Below are 16,500 nucleotides of genomic sequence, written 5' to 3'. Positions count from 1 at the left end.
GGGAGAACACATATTTTCAGATAAAAATCTTGGTCATGCTCTGGTTTCTCTTCAGAACGAACAAATCTTTCGCCTTTTACTAAAGATTTCCGTGGAGAGGAGCAAAACCGAGTTTTATCTCAATTTTTGCATGCCTCATCTTTTTGGGGTTTCTTTTATCGGTTTAAAGATAGAATGAGTGTGCTTTAATGTAAGCTCATTTGCATAGAAATGACAGTAAATGTTTGTTTCTTTTCAAACAGAACTTTCTTGACCATGCTACTTGCTTGAAAGATCTGGGAGCACATGGAATACAGTACAAACCATGCTTATAGCAAGGAGAAGACAGGTGAGAAATCTGCTTTCTTTCAAATTGGGCGCTCACTTTGATCTGAATGAGGACTGCTGGCACGGCACTCAGGCGACAGGTGGAATCTTGGTCATGCTCTGGTTTCTCTGCAGAACGAACAAATCTTTCGCCTTTTACTAAAGATTTCCGTGGAGAGGAGCAAAACTGAGTTTTATTTCAATTTTTGCATGCCCCATATTATTGGGGTTTCTTTTATCGGATTAAAGACAGAACGAGTGTGCTTTCTTGTTAGCTTTAATGTAAGTTTATTTGCATAACAATGACAATAAATGTTTGTTTCTTTTCAAGCAGAACTTTCTTGACCATACTAATTGCTTGAAAGATCTGGGAGCACATGGAAAAGAGTACAAACCATGCTTATAGCAAGGGGAAGCCTGGAGAGAAATCTGCTTTCTTTCTTTCAAATTGGGTGCTCACTTTGAGCTGAATGAGGACTGCTGGCATGGCACTCAGGCAACAGGTGGAATCTTGGTCATGCTCTGGTTTCTCTTCAGAACGAACAAATCTTTCGCCTTTTACTAAAGATTTCCGTGGAGAGGAGCAAAACTGAGTTTTATCTCAATTTTTGCATGCCCCGTCTTATTGGGGTTTCTTTTATCAGTTTAAAGATAGAACGAGTGTGCTTTAATGTAAGCTCATTTGCATAGAAATGACAGTAAATGTTTGTTTCTTTTCAAACAGAACTTTCTTGACTATACTAATTGCTTGAAAGATCTGGGAGCACATGGAAAAGAGTACAAACCATGGCCCTCATTCCGAGTTGTTCGCTCGCAAGGCGATTATAGCAGAGTTACACACGCTAAGCCGCCGCCTACTGGGAGTGAATCTAAACATCTTAAATGTGCGACCGATGTATTCGCAATATTGCGATCAAAACCGAGTTAGCAGTTTCTGAGTAACTCCAGACTTACTCTGCCTGTGCGATCAATTCAGTGCTTTTCGGTCCCGGCTGACGTCATAAACACACCCAGCGTTCGCCCAAGCACTCCCACCGTTTCTCCAGACACGCCTGCGTTTTTTCCGGAAACGGTAGCGTTTCCAGCCACACGCCCCTAAAACGCCGTACATCCGCCCAGTAACACCCATTTCCTGTCAATCACAATGCGTTCTCCGGAGCGACTAAAAAGCCGTGAGTAAAATTACTTTCTTCTTAGTAAAGTTACTTGACGCATGCGCAGTGCGAACATTACGCATGCGCACTAAGAGAATTCTCACTGCGATGCGATGAAAAATACCGAGCGAACAACTCGGAATGAGGGCCCATGTTTATAGCAAGGGGAAGCCTGGTGAGAAATCTGTTTTCTTTCTTTCAAATTGGGTGCTCACTTTGAGCTGAATGAGGACTGCTGGCATGGCACTCAGGCGACAGGTAGAATCTTGGTCATGCTGTGGTTTCTCTTCAGAACGAACAAATCTTTCGCCTTTTACTAAAGATTTCCGTGGAGAGGAGCAAAACTGAGTTTTATCTCAATTTTTGCATGCCCCATCTTATTGGGGTTTTATTTTATCGGTTTAAAGATAGAACGAGTGTTCTTTAATGTAAGCTCATTTGCATAGAAATGACAGTAAATGTTTGTTTCTTTTCAAACAGAACTTTCTTGACCACACTAATTGTTTGAAAGATCTGGGAGCACATGGAAAAGAGTACAAACCATGTTTATAGCAAGGGGAAGCCTGGTGAGAAATCTGCTTTCTTTCATTCAAATTGGGTGCTCACTTTGAGCTGAATGAGAACTGCTGGCATGGCACTCAGGCGACAGGTGGAATCTTGGTCATGCTCTGGTTTCTCTTCAGAACTAACAAATATTTCGCCTTTTATTAAAGATTTCCGTGGAGAGGAGCAAAACTGAGTTTTATCTCAATTTTTGCATGCCCCATATTATTGGGGTTTCTTTTATCAGTTTAAAGACAGAACGAGTGGGCTTTCTTGTTAGCTTTAATGTAAGTTTATTTGCATAACAATGACAGTAAATGTTTGTTTCTTTTCAAACAGAACTTTCTTGACCATGCTACTTGCTTGAAAGATCTGGGAGCACATGGAAAACAGTACAAACCATGCAGTATCACAAGAGCCTTTATTTGATCTTTCATGAAGATAGAGCAGAATTGAGGACACGTCAACAATTTCTGCCAAAGGTGGTTCATCTTTCCACATGGTGCCTTTGGCCACTGACACCTTCGTTGAGTCAAAGTCTCTGGCTGTGGTCAGAACTTTGAAAATTTATGTCACCAGAACGGTTCAGATTAGGAAAACAGAGGCTCTGTTTGTCTTGTATGCTCCCAACAGGATTGGGTGTCCTGCTTCCATGCAGACCATTATGCGCTGAATCTGTGGTAAGATTCAGCATGCTCATTCCACGGCAGGATTGCCGTTACTGAATTAGGTGAAGACCCATTCTACTAGAAAGGTGGGTTCATCCTGGGCAGCTGGTCGGGGAGTCTCAGCATTGCAACTTTGCCGAGCAGCTATTTAGTAAACACTTTTGCTAAGTTTTACAAGTTTGATACCTTGGCTGATGATAACCTCAAGTTGGGTCATTCGGTGCTGCAGAGTCGTACGCACTCTCCCACCCGTTCAAGAGCTTTGGTATAACCCCATGGTTCTTAATGTGACCCCAGCATCCTCTAGGTCGTATGAGAAAATAGGATTTTAATACCTACCGGTAAATCCTTTTCTCTTAGTACGTAGAGGATGCTGGGCACCCGTCCCAGTCCATACTGTGTCTGCAGTTATTACTTGTGGTTATACACATGTTGTGTTACGGTTCTGGTCAGCTTTTTGCTGCAATTGTTCATGCCGTTGGCTTGTGTTCTGTTGAATGCCACGTTCTGTGGCATGCTTAAGGTGTGAGCTGGTAAGATGCTCACCTTAGTTTAACAATAAATCCTTTCCTCGAAATGTCCGTCTCCCTGGGCACAGTTCCTATAACTGGAGTCTGGAGGAGGGGCATAGAGGGAGGAGCCAGTTCACACCCTTTGAAAGTCTTAAAGTGCCCATGTCTCTTGCGGATCCCGTCTATACCCCATGGTTCTTAATGTGACCCCAGCATCCTTTACGGACTAAGAGAAAAGGATGCCCTTGTGTACTATCCTGACTTCTCCTCCCGTCTGCTTACTTTGTGCCTTCCAACGCACAATGCGAACTACAGGTGGTGCTGCAGGGCCCACACCCTTTTACTTGCCTTACAGAGCAGCTCTGGAGCTGTTACAGTGCCCAGCTGCTGCAAGAAATCAGCATGAATGCTTCAGGGGATGGGGCATGGCCAACATGAGCCCCACACCAAAGGAGGGTGGGGGTGTTTAATGCGAACTAGGGGTCATCCAAGCACTGCAAAAGGCCGCCATGCCCTGCATGCCCCTTTTCTCTTTTTATATGCAGATGAGGGTTCCAGCCAACTTTGGCCCACTGCTTGGATGACATCACCGTATGCAAATCCGTCTGCTGCAGACCTTCCCCCAGGAATGCTTGTACTAGTTGTTGGATATGGTTTGATATTTGATGGTGCTTCAGTATTAGGCAGCCTTCCGCCCTCCCATGTTCATCTGAAAAGATGTGGTCTCCCTGCAGTTGTTGTCCCCAGACGAGAGTTCCCTTGTGCTTCCTCAGTTGAATCTCCTTAACTTGACGGGGGAGGGGCTGCCCGAGCTGCCACCCTCCCCAGCCCTATCCCAACTCATACTTATTTTACATATTAGATCTCTTGATCATGAAGATTGTTCTCACACGGTGAGGTTCATCCATTATATTTTAAAATAGGAAGGTACAAATTACATATTTGAATTGCATCTATTTGCTGGATTCAAATGCCCCCCCCCCCTTCCTTTCTCAATTGTGCCCGTCAGCAGCTATTCTAAGGTTGCTGCCAATGGGTGTGACACATTAATTTCTTCTGTGGGGTACACTGGACTCCACAAGGATTCACATTGGGGTGTAGAGTAGGATCTTGATCTGAGGCACCAACCGGCTCAAAGCTTTTGACTGTTCCCAAGATGCTCAGCGCATCCTCCTCTATAACCCCGCTTCCATGAACAGGGAGCTCAGTTTGTAGTTGGTGCCTTCAGTAGCAGGCCACTTAACAGGGGCCTGCCTCAGGCAGCCTATTCTTAGCTATTAATTTTGACAAGAAAAGAAGAACTTGTTTTATGAGAATCTACAAGGGCTGCAGCAGGCTAGGTCTAATAGACATCTTTACTGCAGCTTCATCACTCCCAGCGGCGCTGTATACTCCCGTGCCCTGGTTGCTGGGTCACTGCAGCGGAGGCTCCGGTTTCTTCCTAAGGTCAGTCACACACACACCGCCCTTCCGGATCACGAGGCCGCTGATTAAGGGGAGCGTGGCCGTAGGGGGTGGGCCGTGTGCGCACTGGGGTGGACACTGATTACTGGGCAGCCGCTCCACTAGCCACCAGGTACAGTTAAGGAGCACAGGTCTGGGGGTTTTTCTCCTATATTAACCCAATTTTGTACTGCCCGCAGCGCATTGTGATAGGTAATAGGGCCTGATTCAGGTTGGATTGCAATCACAATAAGCGATCCAACTGCAAAAATTGCTAAGAGCATACGCATGTGCCTGCATGCGATCGCCTCTGCCTGTCAATCGGGGCAGGGGGGGAGAGTGGGGTCAGCAACACTCCATTTCCAGGTCAGGGATGGAGCAGTGCGGGGGCAAGGCTTCAAAATGGGGTCTGCAATGGAGGAGACACAGGGGGCGTGGTCACAGCGGCTGTATGACATCACATTCAGCCGCTGTGATCACAAAAATGGTGGCGGCTTCCTGCGCGCACATACAGTCTGCACCAGCAGGAGGCTACACCATTGTTTATGATCACGCTGAACTGCAGTGCGACTGCAATTACAGCATGGTAAAAAAGGGAGGTGTCATACTGGGTGGCCATGCCCTGTCACTGTGCAGGAGCCAGCACCGCTTACACACTAGTCCCCGGGTGCAGCCCCCAACCCCCGGGACACCCGGAGCAACAAAATGTAGATTCAGGCCACCAGGCCACGCCCCTACCTATGAAATCATGCCTCCTTTTTACCATTGCGCTGCTTATTTGCACGCACTGCATTACAATCTCCCTCGCCACCTCTCTGGGGGTCACCAGTGATAGTGACACCTCTGCCATGCTTGTAGCAGCTGGTCCAAAGATCTATGCCTCAAGCCCTGAGTGTTTGCCCTTGTGACTTGTTGATCATCATAGCGAAGCAGATGCTTACAGAAAACTGCAGGGGCTTAGATTGAAAATAAAAAAAATTGATGGGTATAAGGTAGAGAGGAGCGGGTTCGGTTCTCCGAGAACCGAATTCCCCACGAACTCCACGTGGTTTACACTGGTCTGAGGCAGGCTCGGTTGTTCCCGCCTGACTCGGAAAACCTGAACAAGGGAAAATGTCATCATCCCGCTGTCGGATTCTCGCGAGATTCGGATATTATATATAGAGCTGCGCGTTGCCGCCATTTTTACTCGTGCATTGAAGAGAGAGCGGAGAGGACGTGGCTATGTTCTCTCAGTGGAAATCTCAATATCAGTGCTCAGTATCAGTGGTTACTTATTGCTGCTCAGTAATACTAGTAGTGTGTCTCTCCTGCTCAGTGTCAGTTCTCAGTAGTATCCTCATCAGTGCTCAGTATCACTGCTCATTGTCTTGTGCTGCATTGTGGTGCTCAGCATACTACAGTACATTACTAATAGTCCAGTGCTGCATCTTGCTGCTCAGTGTCAGTTCTAGTATCCTCATCAGTGCTCACTATCACTGCTCATTGCATTGTGGTGTTCTGTATACTACAGTAATATAGTAACATATAGTAACATAGTTTTTGAGGTTGAATAGAGGCAAATTGCCCATCGTGTTCAACCTGTTTTAAGTTGTGATGATTCTACATACTTGCTGAATAATGTTTTATGACTAGTTAGCTACTATAACTCATGTTACCCCCGGATTAACCATGTTGATATTTTAAGTATTATAACCTTGGATAGCTTTTTCATTCAGAAATGTATCCATTCCTTTTTTAAATCCAATTACAGAGTCCGCCATTACCACCTTCCCTGGCAGGGAATTCCACATCCTGATTGCCCTAACAGTGAAGAACCCTTTCCTCCATTGCATTCTGAACTTTCCTCCAGTCGCAGCGAGTGACCACGTGTTCTTTTAATAAATAATTCCTCTGATAACTCTTTGTTATGTATCTTTACATATTTGAAGATATTAATAATATCTCCTCTTAGGCACCTCTTTTCTAGTGTATACATATTCAGCCTAGTAAGTCTTTCCTTATAGTCCAGTACTTTTAGGCCTTTAATCAATTTAGTCTTCAGGATCTCTCGGACTTCCATGAGCAGCAGAGTAGTGCAATGGAAGGATGCTGGGCCCATAACCCAGAGGTCGATTAATCGAAACTATCCTCTGCTATGTGCATTTTTTTTTTATAATTAAAGTAATCAAAAACTGGGATTGATATTTTGGCTCTTTTATTTTTACTTAAAGTACAATAACTTTTATCATTTTAATTTGTTTTAATAGTATATTATCAGCATTGTTTTCTTTAAAAAATCCACTTAATATTCTTTACCCTATTCCTGAAATGGTAATTGACAAAAACAAACTACATTGTCACCAGAAGAGCAATGCAAAATGTACAAGTGATATATTAAAATCATCTTCCATCTTGAATTTCAATGATGCATTGGGACAACAATTTTGTGAGAAACATCTTCACCCATAAAGAAAGATTTTCTTAATTCCTTATCTGTGTGCTGATTAGATATTACCTTGTTTTCACATTAAACAGACTTCCACATGAGAAAGCAGCAAGGATGCAGTAACGTTTATGTTTCCTGGTGTCAACCTGTATTATTTCAGTAGACATTGAAATGAGGATGCATCTTGCTGCCTTTCCAATGTAGCAAGTTTAATTCAGTAATAGGTGAAAAAACATTCCTACAAAGGTGTTAATAAGAGACTTGGCTTTGTGGACACTTTTCAGAGAGCAAATTTGTTAGCATAAAAATAAAGTCAGAAAATGAAGAGCTGTTTAATCACTCAATTGGACTTTTCTGCCAGCATAATTTTTTTTTCTCTGCAACCCACTGCTAAATTGTGCTTCCTAGCTGTTTTTTATAAAATAACTTAATCAAATCTAACTCTGATTACATCAGAGAAGGCCAGGTACCCTACACCATAAGAGGGGGTTTGAAATTTTGACTTGTCTACTTAAAGATCACCAAAATCTGATCACAAGGTCAATTACATCCCTGGGTGGGATTGAACCACCAATCTTTTGGTTAATAGCCAAACATGCTAACCGATTGCACCACAGAGACACCTCGTAAAAGTATATACTGACAAAGGCTAATAAGCATTCATTTAGAACGTTTCCTAGAAAAACTTTAAAAAGTCAATAATCTGGAGAGTTTTTGTAAGAAACACATTGGTACTTTCCCATGATGAGTGAGTGCTTCAGGATCTCTTGCACTTACATGAGCAGCAGAGTACTGCAACGGAAGCATGCTGGGCCCATAACCCAGAGGTAGGCAGATTGAAACTATCCTCTGCTATATGCATTGTTTTTTGTTAATTAAAGTAATCCAAAACTGGGATTGATATTTTGGCTCTTTTATTTTTACTTAAAGTACAATAACTTTTACCATTTTAATTTGTTTTAATAGTATATTGACAGTATTGTTTTCTTTAAAAAATCCACTTAATTTTCTTTACCCTATTATTAAAATGGTAATGGACAAAAACAAACTACATTGTCACCAGAAGAGCAGTACAAAATGTACAAGTGATATATTAAAATCATCTTTCCAGCTTGAATTTCAATGATGCTTTGGTGCAACAATTTTGTGAGAAACATCTTCACCCATAAAGAAAGATTTTCTTAATTCCTTACCTGTGTGCTGATTAGATATCACCTTGTTTTCACATTAAACAGACTTCCCCATGAGGAAGCAGCAAGGATGCAGTGACGTTTATGTTTCCTGGTGTCAACCTGTATTATTTCAGTAGACATTGAAATGAGGATGCATCTTGCTGCCTTTCCAATGAAGCAAGTTTAATTCAGTAATAGGTGAAAAACCATCCCTACAAAGGTGTTAATCAGAGACTTGGCTTTGTGGACACTTTTCAGAGAGCAAATTTGTTAGCATAAACATAAAATCAGAAAATGAAGAGCTGTTTCGTCACTAAATTGGACTTTTCTGCCAGCATAATTTTTTTTCTCTGCAACCCACTGCTAAATTGTGCTTCCTAGCTGTTTTTTTATAAAATCACTTAATCAAATCTAACTCTGATTACATCAGAGAAGGCCAGGTACCCTACACCATAAGAGGGGGTTTGAATTTTTGACTTGTCTATTTAAAGATCACCAAAATCTGATTACAAGGTCAATTACATCCCTGGGTGGGATTGAACCACCAACCTTTTGGTTAATAGCCAAACATGCTAACCGATTGCGCCACATAGACACCTTGCAAAAGTAGATACTGACAAAGGCTAATAAGCATTTATCTAGAACGTTTCCTAGAAAAACTTTAAAAAGTCAATAATCTGGAGAATTTTTGTAAGAAACACATTGGTACTTTCCCATGATGAGTGAGTGCTTCAGGATCTCTTTCACTTACATGGGCTATTAACCAAAAGGTTGGTGGTTCAATCCCACCCAGGGATGTAATTGACCTTGTGATCAGATTTTGGTGATCTTTAAGTAGACAAGTCAAAATTTCAAACCCCCTCTTATGGTGTAGGGTACCTGGCCTTCTCTGACGTAATCAGAGTTAGATTTAATTAAGTGATTTTATAAAAAACAGCTAGGAAGCACAATTTAGCAGTGGGTTGCAGAGAAAAAAATAACATTTTAAACCTACCGGTAAATTTTTTTTCTCGTAGTCCGTAGAGGATGATGGGGACTCCGTAAGGACCATGGGGGATAGACGGGCTCCGCAGCAGACATGGGCACTTTAAGAAAGACTTTAGATCTGGGTGTGCACTGGCTCCTCCCTCTATGCCCCTCCTCCATACCTCAGTTAGAGAAACTGTGCCCAGAGGAGACGGACAGTACGAGGAAATGATTTTTGTTAATCCAAGGTCAAGATTCATACCAGCCACACCAATCACACCGTATAACTTGTGATATACAACCCAGTTAACAGTATGAAAACAACATAGCATCAGTCCAAGACCGATGAAAACTAACATATAACCCTTATGTAAGCAATAACTATATACAAGTCTTGCAGAAGTAGTCCGCACTTGGGACGGGCACCCAGCATCCTCTACGGACTACGAGAAAAAGATTTACCGGTAGGTTTAAAATCTTATTTTCTCTTACGTCCTAGAGGATGCTGGGGACTCCGTAAGGACCATGGGGATTATACCAAAGCTCCCAAACGGGCTCCTGCGGATGACTCTGCAGCACCGATTGAGCAAACAGGAGGTCCTCCTCAGCCAGGGTATCAAACTTATAGAACTTTGCAAAGGTGTTTGAACCCGACCAAGTAGCAGCTCGGCACAGCTGTAGTGCCGAGACCCCTCGGGCAGCTGCCCAAGAAGAGCCCACCTTCCTAGTGGAATGGGCCTTGACTGAATTAGGCAACGGCAATCCCGCCATAGAATGCGCCTGCTGAATCGTGTTACAGATCCAGAGAGCAATAGTCTGATTTGAAGCAGGGGTGCCAATCTTGTTGGCTGCATACAGGACAAACAGTGCTTCTGTTTTTCTGACTCTAGCCGTTCTGGCCACGTAAATTTTCAAAGCCCTGACCACATCAAGGGACTCGGAATCCTCCAAGTCACGCGTAGCCACAGGCACCACAATAGGTTGGTTCATATGAAAGGATGAGTCCACTTTTAGCAGGAATTGAGGACGGGTCTGCAATTCCGCTCTATCCATATGGAAAACCAGATAGGGGATTTTATGTGATAAAGCTGCTAATTCCGACACTCACCTAGCGGAAGCCAAGGCTAATAACATGACCACCTTCCAAGTGAGATATTTAAACTCCACCATTTTAAGTGGTTCAAACCATAACCTTAACACCACGTTAAGGTCCCAAGGGACCACCGGAGGTACAAAAGGAGGCTGAATATGCAGTACTCCCTTCACAAAAGTTTGTACTTACTTCAGGAAGAGAGGCCAATTCCTTTTGAAAGAAAATGGATAAGGCCAAAATCTGAACCTTAATAGAGCCTTATTTTAGGCCCAAATTCACTCCAGTTTGTAGGAAGTGAAGGAAGTGGCCCAGGTGGAATTCTTACGTATGAGCATTCCTGGCCTCACACAAAGAAACATATTTTCGCCATATACAGTGATAATGTTTAGATGTCACGTCCTTCCTAGCCTTTATTAGCGTAGGAATGACCTCATCTGGAATACCCTTTTCCGCTAGGATCCGGCGTTCAACCGCCATGCCGTCAAACGCAGCCGCGGTAAGTCTTGGAACAGACAGGGCCCCTGTTGCAACAGGTCCTGTCTTAGAGGAAGTGGCCACGGATCTTCTGTGAGCATTTCCTGCAGATCTGGATACCAGGTCCTTCGCGGCCAATCTGGAACAATGAGAATTGTTCTTACTCCTCTTTTTCTTACTATTATCAACACCTTGGGTATGAGAGGTAGAGGAGGAAATACATAGACCGACCGGAACACCCACGGTGTCACTAGGGCGTCTACAGCTACTGCCCGAGGGTCTCTTTACCTGGTGCAATACCTCTGTAGCTTTTTGTTGAGGCGGGACGCCATCATGTCTATCTGGAACAGTCCCCACCGACTTGCAATCTGTGCGAAGACTTCCTGATGGAGTCCCCACTCTCCTGGATGTAGGTCGTGTCTGCTGAGGAAGTCTGCATCCCAGTTGTCCACTCCCGGAATGAACACTGCTGACAGTGCGCTTTGATAAAGCTAAATATTTATCTTATTTAAAACCCTTTGTGAGGTCTAAGAACACTGTACGCTATTTGCGTATGGAGTACCGTAAGGGTACGCTCGTTGCGTAACAATCGCTTAGCCGTGGTCGAGACGCTCAAGCGTCACGTTCGCTCACGGCCAAGAGATCACAGGCAGGCACGCTATTGGCTGCTGACTAACGTAATGGTTCGCTATAGCGTAACGGACGCTGTATCGGGAGCGGGCTGCTCGAGCGATACAGACGCTCATGAGAATACGCTGTTGGTATCGGGCACACTTATAGGTGAGCGACTACCGTAATGCTACGCTATCAGCGTAGCGGACGCTCGAGACCACGAGGAGATCACGAGCGGCGCCGACGCTCACAATGTTAAACCTTTATGTCTAAACCACAAACAATGTAATTTGCTGTAAAACCTTAGTGTAGAGATAGGGTGTAAATGCAACACTGTATAACCTTATTAACTCAAAAGCTGTTCGAGCGTCACCGACGCTCTGAGAATACTTAACACTATAAGAAATACACAAATACCGTGCTTAGGGTCCAACGCCTAATATATATATTATGAATGTTATACTTGCAAAAGAATTAATACAATACAAGTCATACACTACAATATAACATAGACTAACTAACCAGGTAACTACACAGTAAATACAATACAAGTACGTTTAAGAGAAAATGAGAGAAAGAGAAGAGAGAGAGAGAAAGATATGGCCCATAATAACAAGAAAAGACAATATGATTACGGAGAAAACTTACGCACAAAGGAAACGATCGCATGCGCCTCTGGACATCCAGCTCCCGATTTTCAGCAATGATAACCGATGAAGAGTGAGTGCTGGATGTGATCGGCCTGTCTATTTATGCCCCACACACAATACAATTCAATGGTCCCTACAATCTCATTGTTCATTGGACACAGGAATTCGTCTTCGCATTATAACAAAAGGTCATAGGTTGATTCATACAGGTGGGCTGTGACTATTTCCAACAGCTCAGGTGGGAGGGAAACTGGGTTTCCCGCCGCATGGATAAGTAAGTGCAAATACAGTAAATGTTCATAAACTTCTTATGTCCATAACTATTCGCACGAGCGATTGATCCGCTTCAAACCAACACCGGAATATTGCTAATTAAATACTCTTCCGATGGATACTAAACACCACTGTATTACTCCTGTCTGACCCTTCGTATCAAACAATGAGGGATCTCTCTGTCCAGGAACATACTACATTAACTAAACTTTCAGAATCTATCAAAGGGACCATAATCTACAAAATGCATTATATGGTGAAAATATGTAACGAAAGAGTCGCCCGCTAGACGCACACAATCTCTACCGTAAATGTGCATACCGTGCGCCTGCGGGTGCCCGCAACAGCGAGTATGCGCACGCACGGGAGAGCGCACGCATGCGCAGCAGGGACACATATGAGGTGCAAATATGGCAGTGTGCATCGTGATATTTTTCTGACTTTGACAGTCCACCCTTTGGCAGTCAACAATAACTGCCACTTCCTAAAACATTTCAAAAAGAGAAAAATATATGTCAGGGGTTAATACATTTACATGGTTGGGTAGGGGAGGAGAGGAGAAGGTAGGAAAAGGGTATGACCTAGTGAGATAGCAGAAGCATGTGTGTATGAATCCATGTTTGGGGGGTCATGTATCATCGTGCCGTACGTGTTTTAAATCAAGCTTCGAGGTATTGCGAAGTATACATTTGAATTCCTTCTTATCCCGTGGTACGGGTCTGTGGATGGGCTGTCAAACTTTACCGAGCTTTTTTCGGATTTTGGTTGTAACAAAAATGGGGAGCACATTTTAGTTGATGATACATGAATGGGGGAATATGTGATTGCTGATATCTGTGCCTGTATTCCCTATACTATGTGTGTAATTACCTGAAGGTTGTAGAGATGAAGAAAATACATAATTACGGTAAATGCAGTGGTATTCTATGTCAGGTTAATGAACATTCGTCGATTGAGGTCTTGTTTGGTGTCTGTTGAATGCAGTCTTCTTTGTGCTTTTGCCCATAAGGTGCGAGCAAAAAGCTTTGTCAATGTCCATAGATTTACAAAAGTGTTGGGCTAGCGTAATTTTAAAATTTCTAGGGAAACTGGGGATCTATGGCATAGTTCATCAAAAATCTGTGTATAAGGTTGTCAAAACTTCTTCTTTAATCCATCTGTTGTCTGTATATCGGCTCATCAAATTCCTCGTCCAAGTGGGTCTTTTTACCTCAGAGGAAAACGGAAAAACAGGTGAAAGAAACGGACCGTAGAAATCGCATTACAATTCCCTCACTCCTTAAACTCATCACCCTGGTACTTCGTTTGCACTTCGTTAAAGCCTGACCGCATCTAAATATCAAGCCAATCGTTATGATAACACCTAAGATACATAGGAGAAACTTCCCTACATCCGTTATAACTCCTTGAGCCCATTCTCCTAAACCGGAGAACCAATTTCGCGGGTTCAACCATGACACCCAACTAGTCAGCTCATTACTCACAGCAGCAAGGGTGAGATTGTGTCTCCTGCGAAATTCCCACTTCAATTGGAGAATATCGTCCATCTTTTGGTCTATGACCTCGACCGGGTCCTCGGTACTATTCGTTATATATGTGCAGCATTTCACGCCGTACTGCGTTGCCAGTGTGACACAATATTCACCTGTTACTGCTGTGAGATAATTGAGAATCATTCTATGCTGAACTAGTTCTGTTTTATAAGCTTGAAGTTCTCTTCCAGTATACCTAAACGTGTCATCATACATTTCTGTGATATTGTCTAACAAATTTGCGAGCGCAGATATGTATTTATAATTCAACACTCCTCTGGCGGTGCGAGTGAGGTCTAACGCAAGTAGAAACTGAATCCCGGTGGATTCATGGATCATGTCAGAGGCCGGGTGCTCTGTTCTTTCTATCAGGTGCCGTTTAACTACGTGCTCGTAATGGGTGTGAGTATAAGGAGTTTGGGCAACACGGTGTATGTCTTTCATTTTGGCATGTGATACAGTCATTACCTCAGGCAATACTTTTCCAATATAACACAATCCTTCAGAGTTTGGGGCAAGCCACTTATACGCCTTCCTCCCGCATATGAAATATGCATCATCGGGGAGAACATATGGGACGGAGTAGGACATAACCATATTACACATTTTCCATGTGAAATCTCCTAACCCTAATTCTCCCATCTGTCTAGTACACGTATCAGCTTGTACGATATGTGCACAGTATCCTGGTGATACCTCTCCAACTCTCGTAATCCTACTTCCTAGGGTATACCTATACCGGAAAGATTTTCCTCTACTGGCTATGTGGCGTATAAGCTCTGTATCTGTCGGCATTCTATCTGCTCTATATGAAAAGGTCATGGTTTGGTTACTCCATGACACTTCCCAATTTCCCGGCTTCCGGGGATTGGAAATGTTAAAACATATGAGGGATCTATCCACATGATATTGGTGGAGCTTCAAACTAGGAGGACTGGAGATATTAAACCTCCTGTCCACCGGTCTCCCACCACTTAGCTCAAGTACCTCCCCTATCGTTAAAGGAAATGGTACTAGTCCTGATTTGCTATGACCTTGAGGTACTTGAGAGCATACCCAACAATCTGTTTGATTTAACACGCTACCCACTAAGGAGTGATAGTCACTCAAGGGATGCCGGTCCATGTGGATATTAAAACTGGATTGGCATTTCTTAATGCACCCATCCTCGACTACGTTGTCACAGAGCCTACAGATACAGTTTTCTTCAGCTAACAATCCTTCACAATTCCTTCTATTGTCAATGCTATCGGATCGTTTTCTGATACTCGCCTTTGCTTGTTGATTATGTTGTTCTCGGAAAACTACGCCTCCATCTCTGTCATCAGAACCCATTCCAGAACCTCTCTCGACCTCCATGGTACTCTCGCCGGAACAGACTGCTCTGGTCAACATCATGGTCAACAGGAAAATCCGGATCACAGTCTCTTGGGGCAAGTCCATCTTATAGGAGGAAACGAAGAAGAATGAGAAGGGGGGGAAAATAATTTGAGGGAGAGGGGATGGGAAGTTGGAGAAAAACAATAAAAGGGAACAGGGAATCGACAACTGCTTTTGATCTTGTGATTTTCAATGCTCAGGTGCCGCCTCAGTCCTCCTGGAACAGACACTCCAGTGATACAACGTCCTCTACCGTCTGTTCCTTATCACGGGACCTCTCTGGATCAGCAACCTTCTTACAATGGGACGAATGAACCCAAGTCTCTCTCTCGGCAACTTTCAATGCTGTAGTGCTAGTCAATAAGACTTGGTATGGTCCTTCCCATCTGTCAATAAGGCAACCTGAGCGTAGAAAATTTCGTATCATTACATACTCCCCAGGTTCAATGTCATGACAATTACTATCTGGTAAATCAGGAATCACCAACTTCAAATTATTATTTTGATTCCTTAGCTGTTTACTCATATTAACCAGGTACTTTACAGTCACTTCATTGTTACACTTCAAATCATCCTGAGGGTTAATCATAACATGCGGTTGTCGACCAAACAAGATTTCAAAAGGGGACAGATTAAGAGGGGACCTGGGAGTGGTTCTGATGCTGTACAGTACAATGGGTAAAGCTTCTTGCCATGTCAATCCTGTTTCTGCCATAACTTTGCTCAAATTATTTTTAATAGTGCTATTCACTCTTTCCACCTTCGCACTCGCCTGTGGACGGTATGGAGTGTGCAGCTTGCTATCAATTCCCATCAACTTACACATTCCTTGAAAGACATCACCTGTAAAATGGGTACCCCTATCACTTTCGATAATTCTAGGGATACCATATCTACATACAAATTCCTGCACAATTTTCTTAGCAGTAAACATAGCGGTATTTGTGGCCGCCGGGAATGCTTCAACCCAATTTGAGAACACATCTATACAAACAAGTACATATTTCAAATTTCGACAAGGGGGTAATTGAATGAAGTCAATCTGTATTGCCTGGAAAGGACCGCCTGCAGGTGGGATATGAGATGGTTCTGTTGGTATTGCCTTTCCGATATTCTTTCTCAAACAGGTAAGGCATGACATTGCTCTCTTACTTGCATGAGATGAAAATCCTGGGGCGCACCAATATGCTCTTACCAACTTGCACTTTCCTTCCTTGCCCAGATGAGTCAGCCCGTGAGCTGCCTCAGCTAAACATGGAAGATATGCTCTGGGGGCCACCGGTTTACCTTGTCC

At 43.4% G+C, this 16,500-nt stretch overlaps 6 non-coding genes across 6 annotated transcripts; 5 read left to right on the top strand and 1 right to left on the bottom strand.

Moving 5' to 3' along the window:
- Window positions 1-35: 35 nt before the first annotated feature.
- Window positions 36-151, top strand: LOC134989159 (U5 spliceosomal RNA). The gene has a single exon (XR_010194471.1). It is a non-coding gene; the product is annotated as a U5 spliceosomal RNA (small nuclear RNA).
- Window positions 152-421: 270 nt separating this feature from the next.
- LOC134989161 (U5 spliceosomal RNA) lies at window positions 422-537 on the top strand. Its single transcript, XR_010194472.1, has one exon. It is a non-coding gene; the product is annotated as a U5 spliceosomal RNA (small nuclear RNA).
- A 286-nt stretch (window positions 538-823) lies between these two features.
- Window positions 824-939, top strand: LOC134989158 (U5 spliceosomal RNA). Its single transcript, XR_010194470.1, has one exon. It is a non-coding gene; the product is annotated as a U5 spliceosomal RNA (small nuclear RNA).
- A 793-nt stretch (window positions 940-1,732) lies between these two features.
- On the top strand, window positions 1,733-1,848 carry LOC134989162 (U5 spliceosomal RNA). Its single transcript, XR_010194473.1, has one exon. It is a non-coding gene; the product is annotated as a U5 spliceosomal RNA (small nuclear RNA).
- A 275-nt stretch (window positions 1,849-2,123) lies between these two features.
- LOC134989163 (U5 spliceosomal RNA) lies at window positions 2,124-2,239 on the top strand. Its single transcript, XR_010194474.1, has one exon. It is a non-coding gene; the product is annotated as a U5 spliceosomal RNA (small nuclear RNA).
- Window positions 2,240-7,601: 5,362 nt separating this feature from the next.
- Window positions 7,602-7,675, bottom strand: TRNAN-AUU (transfer RNA asparagine (anticodon AUU)). Its single transcript has one exon. It is a non-coding gene; the product is annotated as a tRNA-Asn (tRNA).
- Window positions 7,676-16,500: the final 8,825 nt, after the last annotated feature.

Source organism: Pseudophryne corroboree, unplaced genomic scaffold, assembly GCF_028390025.1.
Source record: "Pseudophryne corroboree isolate aPseCor3 unplaced genomic scaffold, aPseCor3.hap2 scaffold_1103, whole genome shotgun sequence".
Lineage (NCBI taxonomy): Eukaryota > Metazoa > Chordata > Amphibia > Anura > Myobatrachidae > Pseudophryne > Pseudophryne corroboree.
This window is presented reverse-complemented; position numbering and strand designations above follow the sequence as displayed.